This window comes from Diprion similis, chromosome 8, assembly GCF_021155765.1.
Source record: "Diprion similis isolate iyDipSimi1 chromosome 8, iyDipSimi1.1, whole genome shotgun sequence".
NCBI classification, from domain to species: domain Eukaryota; kingdom Metazoa; phylum Arthropoda; class Insecta; order Hymenoptera; family Diprionidae; genus Diprion; species Diprion similis.
Window position 1 is genome coordinate 4341589 of NC_060112.1, and position 23583 is coordinate 4365171.

Genomic DNA, 23583 nt, shown 5'->3' on the forward strand with positions numbered 1-23583 from the left:
TATTTAAACACCCTAACATATGTTATGTATATATTATATACACATTTTTCAACCGTGATTGAATGATAATTTTTCTTTTATTTATTGCGGCAGGAAATTGCAATGAAAACAGTAATTGGTATTATCAATTATAGATCTGCTGAGAAATTATTACGTAAACAAACGATGGATAATAATGAAGAAATGAAGAGTAAATTATAAGTATTCTTGCAAAGGATGGAGCCACCCTCATGCTCATAATCTGGTCTAGTATTCATCGTAGATAAAAGACACATGAAGGCCTTCAAATGTTATTAACCAAATGAATCAGGCTGCTGCGTCAACCCGTTTTATTGTACAAACAATCCTGTTTCAGACATGGAACCGAAAACACGTCTTAAAAATATCTCGTATTATTTATTGGCTATTAATTTTTCCTGTCTGGTCACTTTATTTTTGCTAAAGAACCAGTTTTATTTGTGTTGTAAGTCTCATCTTTACAACAATATGTAAGAAATTATCTATCTACATGTTTATATATTAAATTACAAAAATGCGTAATAAATAATAAGAAAATAAAGTTATGAAACCTACACAACAACTAGTAAAGCAATTACCATACGTTTTGGCAGTAAACGATTATTCGGAGTATCAAAAAAGTTGTAATAATCTGTCATTTCATTTTCATTTAATCAAAAGCTGATTGTAATTTTTTCTGTAATCTTGATGACTTGCACCTAATTTGACTTGTAGGTACGTAATGAGATTGTTGGAGGTCATCGAACATTATACATCTATATATATTTTTTATTCAATCACTCAGTTCGAAAGAAAAATTTGACTTGAATTAGTAATCAAAAGATTTTTGATGATCCCAAATTTCTTGCAGCTGACTTTTGCAGAATTTATTCACAAGGACCAACGCACTGTATACGATTACTAAAATTCAACTAGAAATACGCTTTTGCGGTTAAAGCATGGGACAATAATGTCAATAAAAAAGCGTAATCAATGAAAATCCGCAATTGGTAATATTTTTTCTGTAGCGGAGAAATACTGTTCAAATTTAAGGAATAATTCTTGTTTCATTTTGATTCCCTGATTTTTTTTCAGGGCGTCGTACTTACAACATAATTGTGCAGAAATCGAAAAAAAAAACGATAAATGATTCTGTGAGCTTAGTTCGAGAATAAGAAATTTCACTAATACTTTCTGAGCCAAAAACTTTCACTAAGAAGCTTTTCGATGCTATAGAAATTCCCAGAATGCTTCCTTGCAATAAGTGACGAAACTGAAATCACAAAAAAAAAAATTTGAAATGAAAAAATTAACAAAAAACCTCGAGAAGGTAACTTGATTCCATGCACTCTTTAATTTTGAAGTACGCAGGTGTAGGACGTTCTACCACTCTTCACTCTACGTCCTGACGACGTACCCGTATCACGTTTCACAACGTCTGTTGCAACGTGTTTCAGCATGTAAATTTAATGCTTCCAAGAGCTGGTAATCAGGGCTGCTCATCCGTCATCGCATACGTAGACACGCCTCATTCAAAACGCAAATCCGCACGTTACTTGCGGAGAAAAATTCACTTGATCTCGAAAATGTCAAATCTTCACATCACTCTTTGGCTTGATTGCCGGAAGTTCAGAAATGTTTGAATTTTTGTTATAAAAACCAGCATGCTTCAATTTAAGTCTATAAGCCTAAAATCATCTTATTGTTTTTTGTTTGGAAATTCTTGTACACTAAGGTAATATTGAACACTTTTACCAAAAATACGTCAAAACTTTTGATAAAAAAAATTGCAACACCACCGTCAAAAAAGTACTCCTATTCTCATACGAAAAATGCTCAAATTCATTCTAAGCATATTAAAATTCTTGGACAAAAAACGTTCATATTCTTTCGGAACATGTTTAAATTCTGTTTCAACGTATTCAAGCTCTTCCTAAATTCGTAGAATTCATGCCATTTCTTTATTTCTGCGTCAAATGAAAATTCATTAAAGTGTTTTTGTTCAGAATTACGTGTAGAATGGAGCTGTTAAACCCTTGTTGCGTTTAACAATAAGATAGATAGATTTGGCTATTAGCAGATATGTAGAACAAAGTCTAAATCGAGCAAGGCAACCCCTTAAGAAAAACATCAATGAATTCTCTGAACGTTAATGCAGTCTCGTTACGCTTCAAATTCGTGTTTATAAAAATTTAACATCCATGTTAAAAAAATGTTTATACAATTCCTTCGGTACAGTTTCGGAGCAAAATGGCGTCGGCATTGGTTCAAAGCGAGCGAACATCAGCCTGCTGCAGAATCGAGTAAGGAAGACAATTCGAGGGCTGCATGCGAGTCGAGCCGCGAAACGCGCAGCGTGTTTTTGGCCGCACGCGGCTGACGTGTTTACGAGAGTCAGCTGGCAATTAATCGGGATTTACGGGGCACGTCGCGCGGTTCTGAAGGCTGACGTTTAAAATGGATTAATTTTGGAACCCAGCCGCAAACGATGACCGCGCCGCACCGCTGGATGCCGCGTTTTTGCCATAAGCAGCTGCTCGCCGCTCCTTATTCGCCGTACTCGTATATATTAGGTACATACTACGACTACAATCACCGTCGAACATGCTTCGCAGTTTTTCGCCGCTCTGGTTCACCTCGGGAGTATTTTACAACTGATGGAATAATTAACGACGCATATTGAATAAAGGTTTTTCTCCTTAATTAGTGACAGCACACGAATTACTTCGAATGGAAAATAAATGTGTAATTACGTAGGTACTCATGATACACTGTAAGATTTTCAAAAGATTGAGAAAGCTTGTATTTACAAAAATTTTCAATCGCCAAGACTGATGTGTAAAAAATTTTCTTTTCTGTCAATTTTGGTATGATTTTGGAAAAATGAGTTGAACGTCTTTGAAGTTCGAAGTAAGACAATTAATCGGATATGACTTGTCGTATTAATACGACACAGTGAAAAACGAATTTTACTTTTGTAGTAGCAAAGCGATCGGTACAATCCAAGCATCGAACTTCCCAAGAAGCGTCCATGCAACAAAGAAACCGATCAAACTTGTTGGGTAGTTTGGAAAACTGCTGACCATTAGGATACACGCTCGTTTCTTATTGTTAGTGACGTTTTTAATAACAGTTGTTATGATAAATTAGTGGACCAAACTTCATAGAAATTTGCCAAACCCTTTTCGATTAGCATTACCATTAATGGACTAAAAAAAGGTTCACTCCTGCCAATAATCCAGGGAAAAATAGAAAATTGAAACAGTTTCGAGTTAAATCAATTCCAATCACTCTCGCGTTATTGTAGAATGAAAAATCGTCACATGGGTACCTACAAATTCGTTGGGGAATTATCGAAAATCGCGGTCTCGAAAAGTGAGTGAATCGAGAAAGCTCGACTTGTTTACACAGGCAAAGGCAATAACTTCCTTCCCTTTTCTGGCGGATAGTTAAAAGTAATGGGAAAACGAGCGAGGAAAGCTTGATGGTAGAAAAATCGTCATCGATATAGACACCGAGTTTTTGTGCGGGACTGCAAGCGTGAGGATTGGTTCTCCGGTAGGTATTTCCCAGGCGTGTCGTCGCCTTATCCACTGCCCAGCATCCAATTTGCGGCTGTGGCGTGCCGTGCGCAGCGCCATAAGTCCCGGAGCGACTGTTTCCCGCTAACCGGATTTAACCCCCGTCCCATGGCGCCTAAGCTCCACGCTGTAGTAGAGGATGGGGTGTAAGATATCTACCTCCCCCATTTCGTCTTCGAGGTGTAATCGTTTCTCTTAAGTGTCTAACGGCTAAAAATACCGAAATCGCAAAAAAGTCTGGCTGCAGATTAAATCTGGATTCGATTTTCGGGGGTGGGGGTATATTTTCGGGTTTTTTTTAAGGATGGATTGAAATTTCATCGCCTTTGAAAGAGTTGGAGATCTGAATTTAAAAAATTATTACATTTTTGAAAATATTTATAAAGTTGGGCGGTTTTTTTTAAATTTAATTTCAAGTTAGGTGATAAGAATTGAAATCCTGAGTTCTTCATTGCGGATTTCACGACGACGTTATGCCAGGAGATTCGCAGTGATTCGTGAGGAAAACGATAAATTCAAAATGGTCGATCTAAAAGTGCTGATAGAAACTAAATAATTACAAATTTCGCGTAATGAGAAATTAGATCTTTAAATTATGATTTCGAATTTTCTTACATCAATTCCAATTCCCTGAACATAACGGAAAACCCCAAAAGTTTTTGTTCCAAGTAAAAAAATGCATGGCTGACGTTATAAGTTTGAAAACTAATTTAACCTTTGAAAATATTTATATAAAAATTGTGATTCTTTGAAAGAACCGACGTATAAAAAAATTTTACAATCGGCAATCATAAATTGATGAGAAAAACGCTAAATTTAAAATATTCTATCAAATGAGTACAGTTCAAAGAAAATGAAGACTAAAACTCACTTACAAATCTGAAATACAATGGTCAAGAACCTATAGAACTGTTCCCAAAAATGAATAATTTATATTCCCTATTTTCACCCGTCAAATTTTAATTCCCTAAAATATCCACGAGGGGGTGGAAAATCGTTCTCCAATTAACAGCCGACGTTGCGACGTCGGTAGCAGCAAGAGGTCGTTTCGAATCTCGCCCGTGACTTTTGGGCGGAGAAATCTCGACACTTGTTTGACAAAGGGGGTGAAAGGGGCGTGGAGGTGATTAAGGTCGGATTTTCATCCCGGACGAATCCTCTCGAGTCTGAGGCCACCTCGCACTTGACGATTCCGAACGGCGCGAGCACATTTCTCCGATTCTTTTAATAAACGTCGCCTCTCCCGGCCGATTAATGACCCCAGCATCCGGCGCTCCTCGCCTCCTCTTATTCTCTTTCTCTCGAGTTATCGGCTCCTCCTAGACAGACTCCATACTCGACCCCCGGAGACAGCCTCGTTTATAATCCGCGTCACCCGGTATTAAGCGAGTAACTATCTCCCCGGCGCTAAGCCTCCCATTTGTTTTCCACCGATAGTAGTTATGCTAATCAGCTCGCCTCGCTCCCGCCATGCGCCACTCTATCACCCGCTACGCTCATGCAGATTTCGCAATTTATTTCAGAGCGCGCAACCCCTCGGTGTAAACTACTCTCTTTTCTTTAGCTTCCTTCTCGCTCTGCGGTAAATTTTTTTTATCAATTAGCTGTTGCTGCTTACGCATAGATCGGAGGATTTTTTTAATTCCCTGAATGAGAAAGTTGATAAAATTATGTCGTATACATGGGGCATTCCGGGGATGCCAAATCGCAGAGTTTTAAACATGATACTTTTCAAACAGGTTCTAAGTTTTTCGAGTTATGTAACACGTTCAAAACATTCTCGGTTTTTTTTTTGTTTGCTTTTTTTTTATTTTGGGACCACTTTTCATCACAACGTATTTCAGTTATGAATATTTAAACTGTTTTATAGTGCGTCTTTTTAAATAAAACCCTAAACCACTTTTAAATATTTCTTTTCTCGTCATATTATGATCACCGTAATTTTGTGTTCATTTCCTTACGGTATAATTTTGCAAGTCATTATTGTTTGTTTTGAAGTTGTTTCAGACGTTAACAAATCGATACTTTCCAATGAACTCTCGATATGACGTAAAAGTTTTTAACAAATCTAATTGACATTATTTACTATCAACTGAAGGTAATATGTACATTATTTCTATCTTTAGGGGTTACATCCCATATTTTTAAGGAATCCACTTAAGGGTGGCTTCTACTTTTAAACGTTGGAATTAGTACGTGATGAAAAAGATGTGTCTAATGTTTTTTGGTGTGCACACCTCGGGTGTTGGAGAAATTCCAATTCATTTTAGTCGCCAGGAAATTACGGTAAAAAGTGTATAATTCCAACAGCATTTAAATGTTGTTGTTGAATAATTTTACAAGAATTTCTGATTTCATTTCTCATCCAGACCCGCGTAATATTTCAGTTATAATAAAAGCTGAGAACGTAATTAAATAGTGCATACATAGTAAGAAAAACTACGAATGTTTCTCGATTTTGGAACAGCATATCAAAATGGCGTGCATATTTGCTGCCAGGACAAGGTAGTCACGAAAGCTTTTCTGTATACTCGGCGAGGTTAGAAAAGGACAAGGGACGGCGATAAGAGCGGAGGGAAAGGAAGGATGTTAATATTTCGTGTAAAAATAGCAGGTCGGATTGCGAGGAGTGGAGGGAAGTCGTATCGTTCCAAGAAATTAAATAAATGGCATCATTTGGCAAAGTTATCCCATTAGGAGGCGAGGCGAGGCGAGGGGATGTTCGGCGGGAACAATATTGCGATGAGTGCATCGAGCCGGGCTCGGGACCAACTGGCGAACCCTCCATCTCCGGTCCTCTCGACTCCTGGAGCTGCAGAGCAAAGTGCTTCCGTTACGACGTTCTGTCTCTAACGGCCGACGACGGAGAGCTAGGCAGCCACAATTTCGCCGCGTAATCGCGACTCGGCCGAGCCTTTTTGCACACCCTGGATATGCTGGACACAGCAATACTCGCCGCCTCGACGAGCCATTCGCGCAAGATGGCGCCTTATACGCGAAAACCAATTTCGGATGTCCTCCTACCTTCTTTACCTTCAAAGACGACCACCAACCGCTTCTCGAAGGTTACGAGACCCCATTTCTATCGGTTCTTTGGCCAGCTCGAGTTACATCGAGTCTCGAGATTGAATTGTTTTCAGATCTTGTCCTTTTTTTATTACAACTTTCTCCACGTTTCGTCAAACGCCATTTTTTTCGAGCAACAAAAATTAGCATCTTCACAAACGGGCAATTCCACTGCACATATTTTTTTTAAATAATTTTCTTGTAATTTTTCTTTTCCGCAAGGCGGAAGTGAACAATGAGGATTCGTATTTTGGTGCTTGATAAAAATCAAAGTAAGAGCTGTATTGTAATCTTTCCCCCAATCCGATAAAACTCAAGGAATCATTGTAACCTTGTTCCATTTTTTGTAAAAAAAAAAAAAAAAAAAACAAGCGTGATATAATATGATATAATATAATACAGTGACATTGTGTATGCAAATTTGTTGAATCTCATACAAAATCAACGAAATTAGCTTACACGACAAAAATAAGATAGTATTTAAACACATTGAAGGTATTTAGCACTATATCTTTAACGACAAAAGTGATCAGCAAGTCGTTTAACTGATATCAATACTTGCCAACTAAATTTTCGTTTGTCAGTTCAAGTCGCAGTGAGATTACGTTAACAGTATCTCACACAGCGAATGTTGAAGCAAAGAAAAAAAATCCAAAACTACTTGAGTACACATTGCAAAAACGCGCTTCATTTGTGGCCCGTTTGTCGACCGTTAGACAAAGATTTTTTTTCTTCTCCCCGTTAAACTTTGCCTGCGAGTCTCATTCATTTTATTCATATAGAAGTTTATAAAAATGTACCAACAGACAGAAACATTTGTTGTACGGTCGCTCGTAAACTGGTATCGTCCGTCTTCTAGGGCCCCCGGTTGTTTGAGAGGCCTGGAATTGTGTGTACACGTGTATTTCGGGGCGATGACTGCCGCACGTTTGTACACGTGTGCATTGGCAGACACGTCGCGTCGCACTGTATGGGAGATGAGAGTCAAGAAGCGCTGACACCCACGTCTTACCTCGGCTCGTAAATTTAACGCTTTATAACATCGCGATAATATATTTGCGTTTTATCAACGTTGTAAATATTCGAAATACATAAACATTGCCCCACATACACGCACACACATATGTATATATATATACACATATACATATAATCATTGCGTCACCATAACTCTCTCTCTCTCTCTCTCTCTCTCTCTCCTTCTATGACCGTAACGACAGACGGCTCAGTCTATTAGAACAATGCTGTCGTATTTCAATCCAATTTACACTGTAGACTTTTTTTGCGACAGGTAAGTATCGCCTCAATGATTGTTAGACCGAACCGCGACCTCATCCTCGAATCCCACCTTGCGGTATTATACGCGAAGGTCGAGAAAATAAAGACAAGAGCAAACCGTAGAGTTTAATTGAAATTGCAAGAAAAAAAATTTCTCCCACGTTCCGAAATAATCTGTTTTGTGAAATATGCAATTTGAATGAATTATCGATTAGTGGAGCTTAAGTTTTCTGAAATTTGTTCGGATTAATGCGAGCTTTTAGTAATAACTCATGATTATGTGGACAGAAGAGACTAAATTGTTGTTGTTTTTTTTTTTTTTTTAATGTATTCTTCATTGCCAAAATGAAAATCATCATGATTTTAGTATAAATGTTTAGACCGTTGGTCTACTTTTATTTGACATGGTTTTTCAATTTTCCGAAGTCAAGAGTTTTGTTCTATGAATATAGTGGGATGCCATCGAACTTTTGTATTCGTGAAAAACGCAAAAAAAAAAAAAACGAAACTTAGTTCCATGCTCAATGATCTGAAAACTTCGGATTTTCAGACGATGCCTCGCGATTGAATAATAAATTTGAAGCTGAGGGAAATCTTACTATTATTTAATTAGGAAAATCATCATCAAAGGAGTACAATTTTTTTATACATAGAAATCTCATTACTCGCATCAGACGTTGACCACGATTATCGTTACTGTGCATATGATGTGAGGTCATTTCGAGTCGCATGCAAAGTCATTTAAAGTCAGAATATACTGACGCGAATTCACGTGGTACTTCAAACTCTATACGAAATGGAGTTTTACCAAATATGACGATCAACTATTGCAGGAGAAATGTGTTACTAATTATAATAATTCGAAAAATCGCGTTTTTTAATTGTTACATTCTAGCGAAGTTCAGTAAACTCCACCTTTTTTTTAATGTTATTCTGCAAGTTAGTAGCAAACTTTTTAATACGGAACGTTTTCTTCGAAAGACCGTATACAGGTTACTCCTTGAAACTTTGAATTTTTCTGTTTCTGCTTTTTCTTATCATGGGAATCCATGCTTGTCGAGTTTCGTCACGCAGTTTTACTAAATACCACAAGTCGCTGTAGCATTCACTGTGTTTATATGAATCAAACAAGGTTTATTTAAATAAAAAATGAAAGTTCATTCGGCACACTTAATGGGCCCATTGGCTAAAGTGTCCGTATGAGATAAAACCAAGCCTCCCTTAAGTCCGTGGAAAATGGTCGATACGATAAAACGATCGTATGAAAAAAGGCAAAAAGTGGTTTATACAGTCTGAAAAAGGCACGAAAAGCGGAGGAAGGATGGAAGGAGCGCCCGGCGTCCCGAAGGAACCGGGAGCCTAGCTTTCCCTGGATACGATAAGTCTTCGGGTTATATAGAAGTGCGCGGAGCGGAGGCAGAGAGCCGAGCTCGATCTCGGGGCAACCAGATATAAATTTCCTGATATTCGAGCGTCCGTGTCATTTGAAATGGGGCAGTTTTCTCGAGACCTAATGGTTATTGCCTTTCGCGGCGGACATATTGCGTTCCATCCAGTGCAATGTGTGCAGCCGATATATCAGCGGGTCGCCAAGCCGGAGGTCGGGGGTCGGACAGCCGACCGGCCAAGGGGAAGAGGCCGTGTTCGCCCGGGGTCGAGATGTCGACCGCGCAGTTACCGGAAGCCCCCTCCCTTTTTCCGCGCCGTTTTACGCCCAGGGGTAGAACCAGGGTGGTCCCATGGTCCCGCCGGCTCCAGACGGGAAGTGGTCGAGGTGTGGCCGGCGACTTGAATTATTGCAAGGTACCCGCCATTCATTTCTGCTCTCGGACACAAGCAAAGCCAGACACACACACGTAAAACTGAAGCCCTTGCGGTTATGCTCTGTAAATCAGTTCGCCGTGCTTGACGCGTTCTTGTTATGGCTTAAGCTAGATTGCCAGCATATAACACCGTAATTATACATCCCCTCATAACTTCGTTACTTGTAGGTACGCTGAGAAATATTTTATTTGTTATAGTTACTGCGAAATTATTGTCAAATGCGCATCGATGTGATAACAGTTTGTGATATTCTTCTCATTGCGAAATCATCTGGTGGAGGTATAAGAAGGTGAGTATATTACGGTGTGATTATATAGATATCGATGCTACATTTTCTGGGTATTGAGTTTGATCGTTTCGGAATTCTGATCAGAAGTTAGGATTGTGGATAGTGAAGGATGATAATCATGGATCGGAGAGGAGTGTTTGTTCACTTTGTTTTAATCTGTGGACGGATTTATCAGGCAATACACAATTGGAAACTAAGTCGAGTTGGAGTTGAGTGAGTTCAATTGCATTAGGCTAGATACGGATGCAGCAATTTGAATAGAAGCTTACATCAAAGGGAATTTTGTCCATTTTGTCTCCCCAACTTAGAATACAGCATCGAAATTTTTGAATAAAATTCTACAACACGTGGTGCAAAAGTCGAGTACATATGGCATTGCGGAAATTTTGCTCCTTTCGACCCTTAAAAATCTGCAATATTGGAGGAATGCAGATAAAATGGAATCGAAAACTACCAACTTGTAACATTTACCGATATGTGAAATAAATTTTGGAAAGAAGCGATTCCCGACTACCTACGATGTCGAACTTTAGCGCGGATAACTTTCGTTCGAAAAACAAGATCACGGGTAGGGTAGGGGGTTTATTCCCGAAGGAGCGGTCAGCTAGTCGAGTTCTGAAACATCGGAGCAAATCTCTCCGGTTAGCAAAGACTCTCGAAGTGCTCGACCAGTGGCATGGCAGTGGCAGTAGCAGTACCAACATGCAGTTCAATTTAACTAAATCCTTTCGGCGTGGCCGCGCGGGGAAGAGAACGAAGAGAAGGGAAAGAGCCGAGGCCCCATATACGCGAAGATGAGATTGGAAAAGTTGTATAAGGGGCGAGTTTAACAGCTATATAACCATTACCCGGGCGATAAACTAGAATCTAGTGTCTTAACGGGGCGGAACGAATTCCGTATACCATCGGCGACCTCCTGCAGGGTTGCGTATACACCAATAGAGTTAAACGGGATGCGCTGATCCACTCTTCCCGTAAACGTTAAGTAATATCTAAACTTATGTGATGCGAAGCTTTTCGGCTTCTGCGTCGTCGAGGCTCAGCCTCGAGGTTTCGACCTGCAATCTTCCTTGTTTATGCCTCCAATCCGAAGATACGATTCGGTTGTACTTTTCCTGATACCGTGCCAAGCCGATCGGGCTTAAGCCGAATCCTCTTTCACGCGCTTCAACCCTTACAACGGCTCGCTTCGAAACGGATGAAGAGTTCTCCAATATTCGATGGTATATGGCACGCGATGCGGATGTAAAGAAAGCCGCATTTCTTCCCGTGTATCCAGTCCACTGTGCTAATTCACCCAATTTCAAAATGGCACTTTGGGTTGTTGATCCAAAAGGGGCGGCTCATGTATGTCGCAGAAACTGATTATCATGGGATACTAAACATGAATTCTTACCTCAAGTGTAACTATGAGTTCAGAAGATTTTGAAAAATTCATAGTCGATGTTTACGGTTTCGACATCAAAAACCACATTTCATGTAATCAAAGGGATTGTTCGAAACAGTCAACAGGACATGTGAAAAATTCGGTGAATCTTGATATCAAGTACTGAATAAAAAGCACTAAAAGGCCGTTTTTCGTACGAGCAAGCTCCTCAGTTTCATGTTTTATGACTTCTACTTTCATGAGATACAGATGTGAAAATAGTGGAAGTAGCAGAAGTGATACGGAAAAGTAAAACAAAAAAATCATGTTATAGTAACGGGTCTGTATATCAATTTAGAAAAAAAGTGAAGATTTTACTGAAATTATTTTTCAACATGGGTATAATAATTCCTTATCCATGCGGCTGCCCCTTAAACAATGGCCAAGACATAGAATTATTCTCCAGTGCGGCTAATTGGCTGTCGTATCCTTATCTTAATGTCGTAAAGCATTGTTCTCTTCAGAAGACAGACCATTTCCACTAAAATGTGGAGATATTTGTTGAAAAGAACAGTGTCTTGTGAGGTAAAACCGGGTCAATGGAGTACCTTCAGCCGTGCTAAAAGCAAATGGTTTCACAAAAAAGGCCATGAATAAATAACGCAAAATGTAGTTTTCGACGTCAAAGCATTAAACATGAATCGTGAATTTTTTGAAGCCGTCGGAATAGGATCCCATAATAATCAGTTTCCGCGACGTACTGGTTCCCTTAATGCGCGGAGTGGCTCGGGGCCTTGGGTGGTGAACCTGGACGCCATAATTCATAACCCAGGGGACTGACAGGTTGCATAATACCCGCGAAATTGGTTCTACAAGACGAAGCCAAGCACCACTTGACTACAATGCACCCATAAACGGCCGCACGTTGGCTGGGAACTCGAGTGACGCTCACCTTAACGTCGCGTCACACCGACGTCACGGCGCCAGTGCTTCATCTAATATTTAAATTCGCTTTAACTCTTCAACCACCGCCTGGCCCCGCCCCGAGCCCTACTAGCTGCTCGTGAATGATCATTAATCACTCTATCTGCCCGGATTATGTATCACGTATGTATAAGTTTATGATCGCTGGATCGCCGTCATGTGCGGTGTTATAGGTACGTCGGCAGAGCTGCGATGCAACGCTATAAATTATTTCTGTAAGCCCGGGGGTTTTCGGATTTGTCTTGTTCAAATTTTACCACGTCTTTGATGTTTACTCTGCTTAATTCGTCGGTTGACATTTTGGGCTTAACGATAGTTAAACGTCACGAGATCTTTGCGTGCTGTAAAAATTTCCAAGTATCGTCTTACGAAATAGGTACAATATAAACTGCTGAGTACGATTTACAATTAGAGTCTAACTAATGGTTAAAATTACATAAAGATTGAATATCAGAAGTAGAAAGATAAAATACTGAAGTGTCGGTAACAGAAGATTAATCATCATTCTGCCAATTTTTCCACATTGGCCGGTCTATTATTTTGACTCTTGTGCATGTTGATGTTAAACTCATTTTAAATGTTAGCATTTGAAACATCGTTATGTCAAAACAAGTAAGTGAACGCTGTTATCAAGGCAAACTTGAATTGTTTGATTTGTACAAATTTTACAAAACAACTTGTCGTTCGTGTAAACTTATGTGTATATAAGTGTTTTCAATTGACACAGAGTTTAGAGGTGTTGGCCAGCGTCAAAAAATATGCTTGAATACTGACATAACATTTTTACCAAAATAACCGCAATTCCCTCACCCCCACGTTTGTTGCTTTTTTCTCTCCTCCTTGCTTTCCTTCTTTCTTTTAGCGAAGGTGGCCATTATCGGCATGTGTCGTCGGACAGTTAAGGCGGCTTGTACCGTTTCGAGATATTGGTTGTACCCACTTTCCCAGGTTCTCTTTCGCCCGGGTGGGTCCGCCAACAAGGGCTATGAACTTTTTCCTGCAGAGCCTGCAAAGTTATAATGGCCGTACCATTATTGTTTTATTGCTGTCCCATAAACAACCTGCGAGCACACGGGGGACCCGCGGCGTGCAGGAGATTCCCTTCGGCGGAGACGCGCCGGCTCCGCAGTCTACTCAGCTTGGCTCAGCTCGGCTTGGCTTGGCTTGGCTTGGCTGAGCTGGCGTGTTCTGGACCGGGCTAGGCCACCGTGATTTACTGCGACTCGTAAATTTTTAAACTTATCGCGGATTAGATATCACGAAAATCTACCGGCGTAAATTCAACTATACGCGGCCAAACCGTTCTCACGTTATTTCACGTCCAACATACGTCCCTGAATTAAAGTGTTTCGTCTACAACCCCGCACACAACCAGAAATGAAAAAAAATGTACTTAACAATCCATGCATGAACTACGATTTCTCTATAACATCTTATTTGTAAGCTGATTTTTATAGGTTATGCTTGTCGCCCATTAATTTCCACAATTTTGGCGAAAATAGAATTTATCAACGATGTGAAAATAAAAAATGATTATTCTGAGTCAACAAGAGTCTTATGATATAATATATGTATATTATTGTATATATATGAATATAAAACATAGTCGTGGTGGTTTGCGACAACTCCAGTCACGCCATCACAACGTTGTTTCACCTCATCGCTGAAAATCGCCAGAACTTCGCTGTTTGGACTTGGATTATTCTAGGACTCAATGGGTGTTCAGATTTCGATGGCAAGAAGAATATGAGTTGCAAACTTCAAGTGTGTGCATTAAGGTGGTCCTTATTCAGGGTGTAGACGAATTTTTTCCGGACCTTACCCCAGATCGGTTCCAAATAATGTAAAAACGATTCCCTAATTTTTTCAGACTTTCATCTCAACTCTTTATGCTGGTTTCTACGACGCTTTCTTTTTAATGATTTCATAATCACTTTACACTTTATTTTTTTTCTCCGGCAATTTTCATGGGAAAAATCTGAATCAAACGGGAATTCATCAAGTACAATTAGCTGTTTTCGAGGATACTTTTCCTATGTAAAATCCTCGAAAATATTCTCGGAAAGAACTAATTATACTTGACGAATCCCTAATTGATTCAGATTTTTCTCATGAATATTGCCGGCGAAAAAGAATGTAAAATGATTATAGAATTGCGTTATTCTTAAGACGAAACGACCTTCTTGCAGGAGCAACGATAAAGAGTTAAGATAGAAATTTCACAAAATTAGGAAATTGTTTTTGAATGATTCGGAGCCCATTTGGGAGGACGGCCCGGAAAAAGTTCATTATTATCCTAAAAAGGTCCACCTTAGTGTACATAGAACGGTTGGCCTCAAGTCTCAAGTCTTAATTCGCAGAACAAGGACGGAAGGAACGAATTGTTCGGTTGACTGCGAGGGTCAACAACGCCGAATCTGCTGCATTGATCTTGTCCAAATCTGGAGTGCACGACCACAATGGTTAGAAACCTTGGACTGTAAAAATCTCATAGAAAAATGTTGAACAGTTTCAGAGATGCGAGTTGCGATTACGTAATGCTACTCCGCGGTGATTCACTACCGCAAATCTTGACGTGCCGAGAATACCCCATGCAGTGTTTCAGATGGTGATCCCACCAGCGTTATTTACGAGGAATAAATCATCGAGACGGTATGCATAAGTCACATAAACTAGCATCGATTCGGGGCAAGTTTGTATAAGCCGTGCAGGTGAATAGCTGCCATTACTGTGCTCGACTCAGTTCCTGAATAGAGCCTGCCTGTAAACGGGTATATTATTCAAATCCACGGTTAAAAGATACGGCGTGGGGCATGGGTTTGACTTCTGCGTCAACAAGTTGGGCGAGGAATGAACGAGCGTCGTTGCTTTGGTGCCTTCAGGATAGGCGAAAGTTATACTTCGGTGTTATTCCGCGATCCATTACGGGGTTGTATATCTCGTACCTTGGACGCGTATAGTATAACGCGTTATGGTGCAGGAGCGATAAATTGGCGCCGATATCGCAGCCAATTTGCTAAACGCGTTTAAGATTTAGCCGCGAAGCCGGTGCGGAGATGCGGAACCGGATCGCTTCACCCCGCGGTTGGTTACGAAGGTGGGAGTCGCGCGGCGTCGGACTGATTTACTGGGGCAAGTTGCGCGCCAGATTACCCCGGCAACCCTTAACGCTTGGGTTCACCGAACCCACAGCCAAAATCAACTGCAACCAGGATTTTGACCGCACCCATTTCATTTCCCCCCGTAGCGTTATGAACCAATTAATACTGTCACCCCCTCCGGCACGTCAACGGTCGTTTGGCAAAGGTGCTGGATAAATTATCATCCATTAAGTCATCACCCTCGACTAGGGTTGCCCGTCTACCTCTGGGAGCAATAACGCTGACGATTGTCACAAAGACGGAGACGAAAAGCTTGGAGAGCTTCAATTAGTTTCAGGTTTGTCTGTAGCAGGTTCTTCGTTTAAATTTTATGTTTGGCATTTACTCGCCTTATCGGCTTCTGTCAATTTTTTTTCGTGTATTCCTAGTTTTGAGAATGTTTTCTGTATTCTTACAAATCATGGGATACAACGGATCTTGGTCTGTCGTCGATTCAATTGGCTTGAATATAACCGTTTATACACTCGTGCTGTTTCTCACTCACCTCCAACACTAAGATAAGAGTATGGTGTTTCTATGGTTGTCAGGTCTTCACCATGTTTTTTGATTCAGACTTATTCAAGTAACGAGTCATTTTTACCATTTTTATGGTCACTTATTCTTGATGACTTATCTCGACTATCAAAGTTGGTGATAATTTTGACAACATTTTACTTTCAGTGTTCATATCACCCAACATTTTCGTCAAATTCATAGAGAACATAATCTCGACAAGGTTCCCCAAACATTTAGTTTGGTTGTTCTTTTTTCGGAAACTGGATTAGATCGTTCAGTAAAACTGTCTGTTAATTACTTCGAGTGAAGCTCGAATGGAGTTGGAGTGCACAACGTGCACCTACTTCAGAAGACATAGAACCGAGCATGCAATCTCTTTTCCAAGTATGAAACACCATTCAGGCTGTTTAAACGGAGGTCTAATGACGATGACGTCACCAGTCCTTGACGGTAATTTTGAAAAAAATTCGTAGAAGTCATCAGAAAGAGAAGCATAAAATTATGATCAAACCCTCGAGACACACGCGATGCGTTCTAGCACCTGAATCACGGTTTTCAACGACACTAGCTGGTAGCAACGACGGTGCTGGACGACTTCCGTGGGTGTCGAGGAATCGGGTCGGCAGGTTCCCCGCGGTGTCAGCCGTCATATTGGTTTTATGAAGTGGTCGGCGCAGTGCCGAGGAAGCGGCCAGCCATGTGTTTTATCACGGACGTTGGTCTGCGCCGTCGTAAGCGTCGAGAAGCATGATTAACGAGACGGTGGCGCTGCGCGGTGAGTGGCCCTGACGTTTGTCCATAGTTACACTCGTGCCGGCGTCGCAGCTTGCAACTCACAGGAAAATAAGGACATAAGGACAAGGACACGCGTCCGGTTTCCTGCAACCCTGTTTATGGTCCCATGGAAGTCTCTCATTGGAAGAGCAGTTGAGGGAGGGATGTGGCATGTCGAAGGAGCATCAATCTTCCTGAATTACCGACCAGAGTTCGAGGCTGCGGGATGCGTCTCCCTCCGGCGTACGCGTCGGGATTGCTCCATCTTTTTTCGCGACGTTCACAGATTGATAAATTGCCCGATCTCACCACCAGGCGAAAGGAGAACGCGGTTTTAGACCCTGAAGCTCCGGATAGCGGAACAAAATTCCGTTCTCAGCCCCGCAAGACGTCATCCGGATTGTCGCGAAGCTCGGAAAAGCTAACCACTGTCCTGAACCGAGCCGCAACTCCCGGTTAGGATCAATCGAGTGCGAAGCTAAGGAGCACGGAAACGAGCGCGTCGCGGCCTCTGCGCTCGTTACAACGGTTAAGGTTCGCGCGTGCACCGCATTCGCTATTACGGTCAGAACCGGCGGTCCTATCGCGGCAGATCCAGCGATGAAGATAGCGATCGGTTCGTTATGCGCTAAGCGAGCGCGGCGTCACACCGACGCTCGGTCAGCCGGGTGAGGATCACCAAGGAAGATAGGAACGAAAGCGAGGTAAGCCGGGTACTGATATGGTCTCTAAGCCCTTGCTAGAGCCGCGCCGGCACTCGGCTAATGGCGCGATCCTGGCTCGCAGTTTTCGAACGGTGCAGTCGTGTCGCACAATCCGGATGCCTGGAGCCCGCGATCTCTGGCCCTCGATACTTAAGCGGAGAGGAATGGGAAAAGCTCGCGAAATCTCTGTCTCAACAAGGAAAGTTGAGTCCTCTAGTGTACCTAATCGATTTTCTTTATTCCGTGATGTTTTGTTTGTGATTCAAGCCTCAGCGGAGGGTTTCACCCTTTGAACAGTCGAATTTGCAGGTAACTAAAAATGTGTTAAATGGTTGTAAATGTCCTACGATATATGTACATCAGAGAATAAGAAATATTGGTTAGACAAACCTCGGGTCAACTTATCTTGTCAGTAATTGCCGCGAAAAGTGGTAATTTGTGACAAGCTTCACGGTTCGAAAGCTAATTTACAAGTTCGTAGAAATACCGATTTGTTAGAGTCTCGTTTTTCCTCTACCCTCAAGTGAAGATCGTTATGAGCCCGGCAAGCTTCTCGCGCTCGCTCGTTATTCAAACTTACGGCGTTCCATTTATCTCGGTTTTACCATCGCGCCGGAGGATGTGAGCCGCGTGATGATGTCAGTAAGCCTTCGTCATGCATTATTCACAGTATTATATTGAAATTGTGGTGAAGTTTATCATTTGTGCGTACGCTGATGCCGGTAAGGAAATCGTATATTTCACCGACCGGGAGAAACGCGCTTGAGGGGTGGGAGGGTAAAGAGGATGAGGGACATGGAGGTCGAGTCGAACATCAATTAGCAGCGTGCACACGTCCTCGAGAGTGGCGTGCATTGGTGTCGCCTCACAATCGCTCCTTGGCAATTAATATCATTTATGTACATGCGCGGTAATTCACACCGACCCTTCTCTCTCTCTCTCTCTCTCTCTCTCTCTTTCTCTCTCATCGCATAAAAACACATTTGTCAACGGAAGCTCCGCGCTCGCGGTGTAAACATCTCGGTTACATGGCACCCTGCATGATCCAGGATCGAGTGAGAAAGAGAGAGAGAGATTGGAAGCGAGCAGGCCAGCCGGTGATATATGTGACGCGACCCGCGTTCGGCTATCCATGTATCATTTCACGAGAGGCTCGTCCTCTAATTCCGACTTCGCGGGGCGAAGCGAAGAGCGCGTGCCCGGAGGATTTATTATTTCTAAAATAAAAAAAGCATTAAAAAAAAAAATGAAGAACCGGGGATAAGAAGAATTAAGCCACCGGGAGAGACGGGAGAAAAGTGACATCCGAAGCGTCGCGTCGACGGGATCGCGTCGACCTGCTTGCCTACCTGCCGGCGAACAATACCTCCTGGACAATGAGTGGCGGTGATGTATGTGGGTTACGGTCGAGCAGCTGTCGCCCGTTGTGAGTCGTGACACCGACCAACTGGTCGCCCGGGTTCCTTACGCTCCCCTGGCCTCTGACAATGTCACAATGACGTCGAACCACTTGTGACGGACTCGTGTGCGGCGGTCCGACCCTCGGCTGATGTGCAGGGGCGAGTATCGCTTGGCCGAATGGATGAAACCCACCACCATGGCACACCGCTGGCAACACGGACTGTTGAGGTGGGTACGTGATTCGAGTTTGTATTACAACCGCTTGGCCGCCCGCAAGGGTGCCGCAGAACGACTCTTGACGCTCACCCCTGCACAATGCATGACGGTGGTCAGGGTCGCTCGGGGACTGGAATATTGTGCCGTACGTGTACACGCGATGCAGAGCTCGCACGAGACCCTCTCTATTTGCTGCACGATTATCGCCCGCCTGTCAGACCTCGCTCAAACTCTATCACCCGATCAAGTTAATTATTTCAATTTATCCAACCGCCGATTCAACCAGCAGCTCTTCTTTCCGCTCGAGCGGCTATCTCGATGCGAATACCGTTTATACTGTTTAGAAAAAACCTTAATGATGCTTGTACCAGTTCCTTCTGATATCACTTCCATGACAGGTTTGACCAGACACTGCTGGTCAAATTTAAATCTTCCTGAATCTTGACAGTTTATTTAGACACGAAAAAGTATGGAAATAGGATCAATTATTATACAAAGATTCAAAATCACTGACTCGAGCCAATCAAGTTGAATTACATTTGGACAGTACGTGTCCTTATCGTAGAGAACAATTTGAAACACATGAATCTCATGTAAGAAAAATTGGAATACAATGTTTTCAAGTTTCGAATCAACTTCTGTTTCATCTTTCGAACATTGATCTTATCATCGTTTGGTTTTATCGTTCATTCAGTTGACTGTTAAGCCACTACATCTTCAAGTTCTCTATAACGACGAGAATCTAGCAGCGTAATTCAGTTCTTAAAACGATCGAGGATTTGCTCGAGTTCTAAAATGGGTACAATGGGTTTTTTTCGCGTAGGAAACTGTCCAGAACATGATATTCACGGGTTTAACTATTGTCGACATTTGAATATTTGCTAACGGAATAATTCGGTGGGCCCATAAGAGGGCTATCATGCGATCAGCATGGGTACCGAGGTGCAAGAGCATGCCCATACGGTATTCCTTTTCAATTCACCACACGCAAAGTGCTTCCGGAATTGTACGGTAGTAGAATAATTCTGAAATTGAAAAGCGATAAGGTGCGGAACGTTGAGCTTATCGTGAAGAGTCTTCGAACCTGAAGATGGTGCTTGGAACTAACGATCCCCTGCGCTATCTGAGACATCGATGGCCACGTTTTCATCGATGGTTGTAGCTCATCACCGGTTTCCGAGATTTCCTCAACGCCGTGATACATGCGTGGATAATGTGGATGAAAAAGGAAGGATCATAAGGGCGTCGAGTTTCGCTTGCGCGACACTGATCGGAGATTAGCTCCCCGATTGCATTGAAATCACGCACAAAGAGCTTTCAGAGAGCATGCATAGGCCGAAAGAGCTGCCGGCATGTCTCGTCCTCTCTTCTCCTTCTGCTTCCATATTCTCGTGTGTGTATGCCACATTATGAACGCTGAGCGGCAACGGAACGCCCATATCTGACAGCCGCATCTAACGGATTTTTAACGACGTTTTGTTGCCCAAAAATATGACCGTTCAATGCCAGGGTTTTCGGTACTCCTGAGAGGCCATATAGAACCAAGGAGATATACGCGTAACCCCCGTTCAAAAATCACTCTCGAATCGCGCGCATCACCGCGTCACACAGGCCATATGCCGATCGGTATCGGTTGCGGATAATCCGTGCCGGTTCCATTTTTCGTTCAAGTGGGTAGTGCGCGCTTCTATTTTTTCTTCTTTATTCTTTTTCTTACCTCTACACGCTTTGGTGAGTTGCAGTCGGGGGGTGGAGGGGAGGGGAGGGGAGGGGAGGGTTCTCGCTTTGTTGTCGAAGAGAAAAGAGGAGCAGAAGAAGAAGATGAATTATCTCGAGAGAACCAGCCACTGAAGGAGCTTTCAGAAACTCACCATGGGTATATACCCTACACGTCGTGCACGGATACTGTTACGACCCTTTAATTTTACTCGAATTACCTCCGGCCGAATACGTCACTCCTGATTTAGATCAATCCGAAATAGACATGGGTAGCTACGCCTCGTGCTTCACGAGACGATTTGGACCATTTTCATCCGATAGACACGCGTTTTGTTCAACCTTCGGTCAGCTGATACTTTGTACAACGGAGTACAAACTGGTCGGCAAACTGAGACAAACTGTTATCTCATTTTTAACAGACTTTGTTCGTGAACCAAAAGAAGATATATACAAGGATTTCCCCTAATTTCGAGTTATTGTGAGTTGTGGGCTCTTAAACTTTTTGACGACTGGTGAAAAGTCCTGAAATACGGAGCTTGGCAAATGATTATCTTTTATCTCACACTTTCGTCCACTATCGTCAGTTCCTGAGTTATTATAAATAAACAACAAACGGCAAACAACCGATAACGATCGTCATCTGTAAACTGAAGGTACATTCTAACATAAGATAACTCTTGGATCAACCGAGTTCCATCGCGTCGGCAGCGGTGTTGGCACATAATTAATTAAGGTTACGTAACGTATGTGAGGTACTATAAACCGCAGAAGGCACGAGGGATTTTGATTCTTACAAGTATTATAAATATACTTACACATGGATGTTACATGAACCGTGGAATGATATGACGGGTTTTGCTCGTAAAGGCGATCGAAAAGTCACTCAGCTCAGGATTCGATCGACGTCGTTCGTCATGCCTCGAAGAATACAGGCGGTGAATCGGAGGAGGAGGAGGAGGGGAATGAGGAGAGAAGGGAGTCTCGACTCGAGGATGATAGAGTGGATCGATTCGTTCGCCCGGTAAATAGCGTGATTGATCGATATTATATTCATAACAGGCAACGACTTGTCATCAATCATGCGGCTTCGCTTCTCCCACGGTATTATGGTTGATCTAGACGATCCTACAGTTGCAGGTAATACACCTCTATGTGTACGAATACCGCTCCACTCTGATACACGCTGAATGCTGGTCACACTAAGACTTTGATATTGGCAAACTGGACCCTCGCGTGTTTGAACATCGGTATAACGGCGCTGCTGTTATTTACCTACATTATATGACGCAAACGATTGGCGTCGAAATTGGCGGATTCAAAAACGACGTGCGTTATATTATAAAAGCCAAATTTTCTGTAAATAATATTCGTTCTCATCCTGCATGGCGAAATGGAAAGAACGATGATTTATCCACGATATTGTCCAGGCTCCGGGAGTATACGCGTTAGTATAATAAGGTATGCCGGGGTTGATTTATGGTGAAAGCGGGGTGTTTACCCCATTGTCGGCGAATCACGCGTTCATTCATTCCACTCATTCACCATTCTGGAGGTCGACGGAGGATCTCCGATCGCCTACCGAGACGTGCACAATGCTCTCCACGACAGCTGCTGACAAAACAGGTATGTGTAAAGCTAATATGCGCCACGACGACACCGCTTTGGGATGCTTCGGGTCGTCGGTACATATTCACCGTGTCGCTGGGGACCATTCACCAAGGCCGAGCACACGGTCCTGGCGGCGTGATGATCGTGTTCCAATTCCTGCACCCTGATCCTTCAGCCAACCAGCCATCCCGGATACTTGGGCCGTTCAGACCGCCCACGAACCGGCATAATCACTTGTACCTACCATAGACTAGTCTCCAGGGAGATTTGTGCCACCGTTGTTACTCGCTCTGAACATGCTCTATCCACCCTGGATATCCATAGACATCGCCAGCCGAATAAGCCACTCGCTGATTTCGAACCGAATTGTAGTACGCAACCCTCGGGAATAGCTGTGCGTCGGATTGTCCCTCTTGCTAACTCCACATGTCGTGTTCAACTGCTACGTAGTTGAAGAACTCTCAAATCATGAACTGGATAGTTGAATAATGCGGATATTTTTGGAAATATCTATTGTTCGAAGATTGCTTATGGTACATAGTTCAGTAGATGGAGTGATAACTTGGTTATTGTCTTTCGGTTACTACTGTCAAGAACTTACTCCAGTATGGATGGATAAGAAGCTTGCGGTCTTTTATTGACAAGACTAGAGCACCATGAGAGTTCCTGCTGTTTGAGATGATTGGAGACTTTGAAAAGAATGTCAAAAAGCTGCAATGAATCTTGTAAATCTAGAATTCTACAACTCTTTCGACCGTAGTATCTGCCGAACTGCCATCCCAACCAGAAGAATCCAAAAATTTGTAAGTAACGTAACCGACGCGACTAACCTTCGCAACATCCTTGGTTTCTCTGTGATCTTCCGGTAATATTTGCAGGATGAAAGTGCAGGGCCATCGAGGATGCTGATTATCAACCAGTTTGATTGGTCCTCGTGGATGGTCAGGAATTCAACGTGTGCCCATAAAGCGCAGTCCAATATTGGAAATAGAAGAACCGGGTCGACGGGTCGGGTTGAGCCGGTGTGAGTACGAAACACAATGGTTTTGCGGCGCTGACACTGCGTGTACGGTAGCCCCCAGCCTGGTCGCCTGCCACTCAAGCTTCTCCCCTCAGGTAA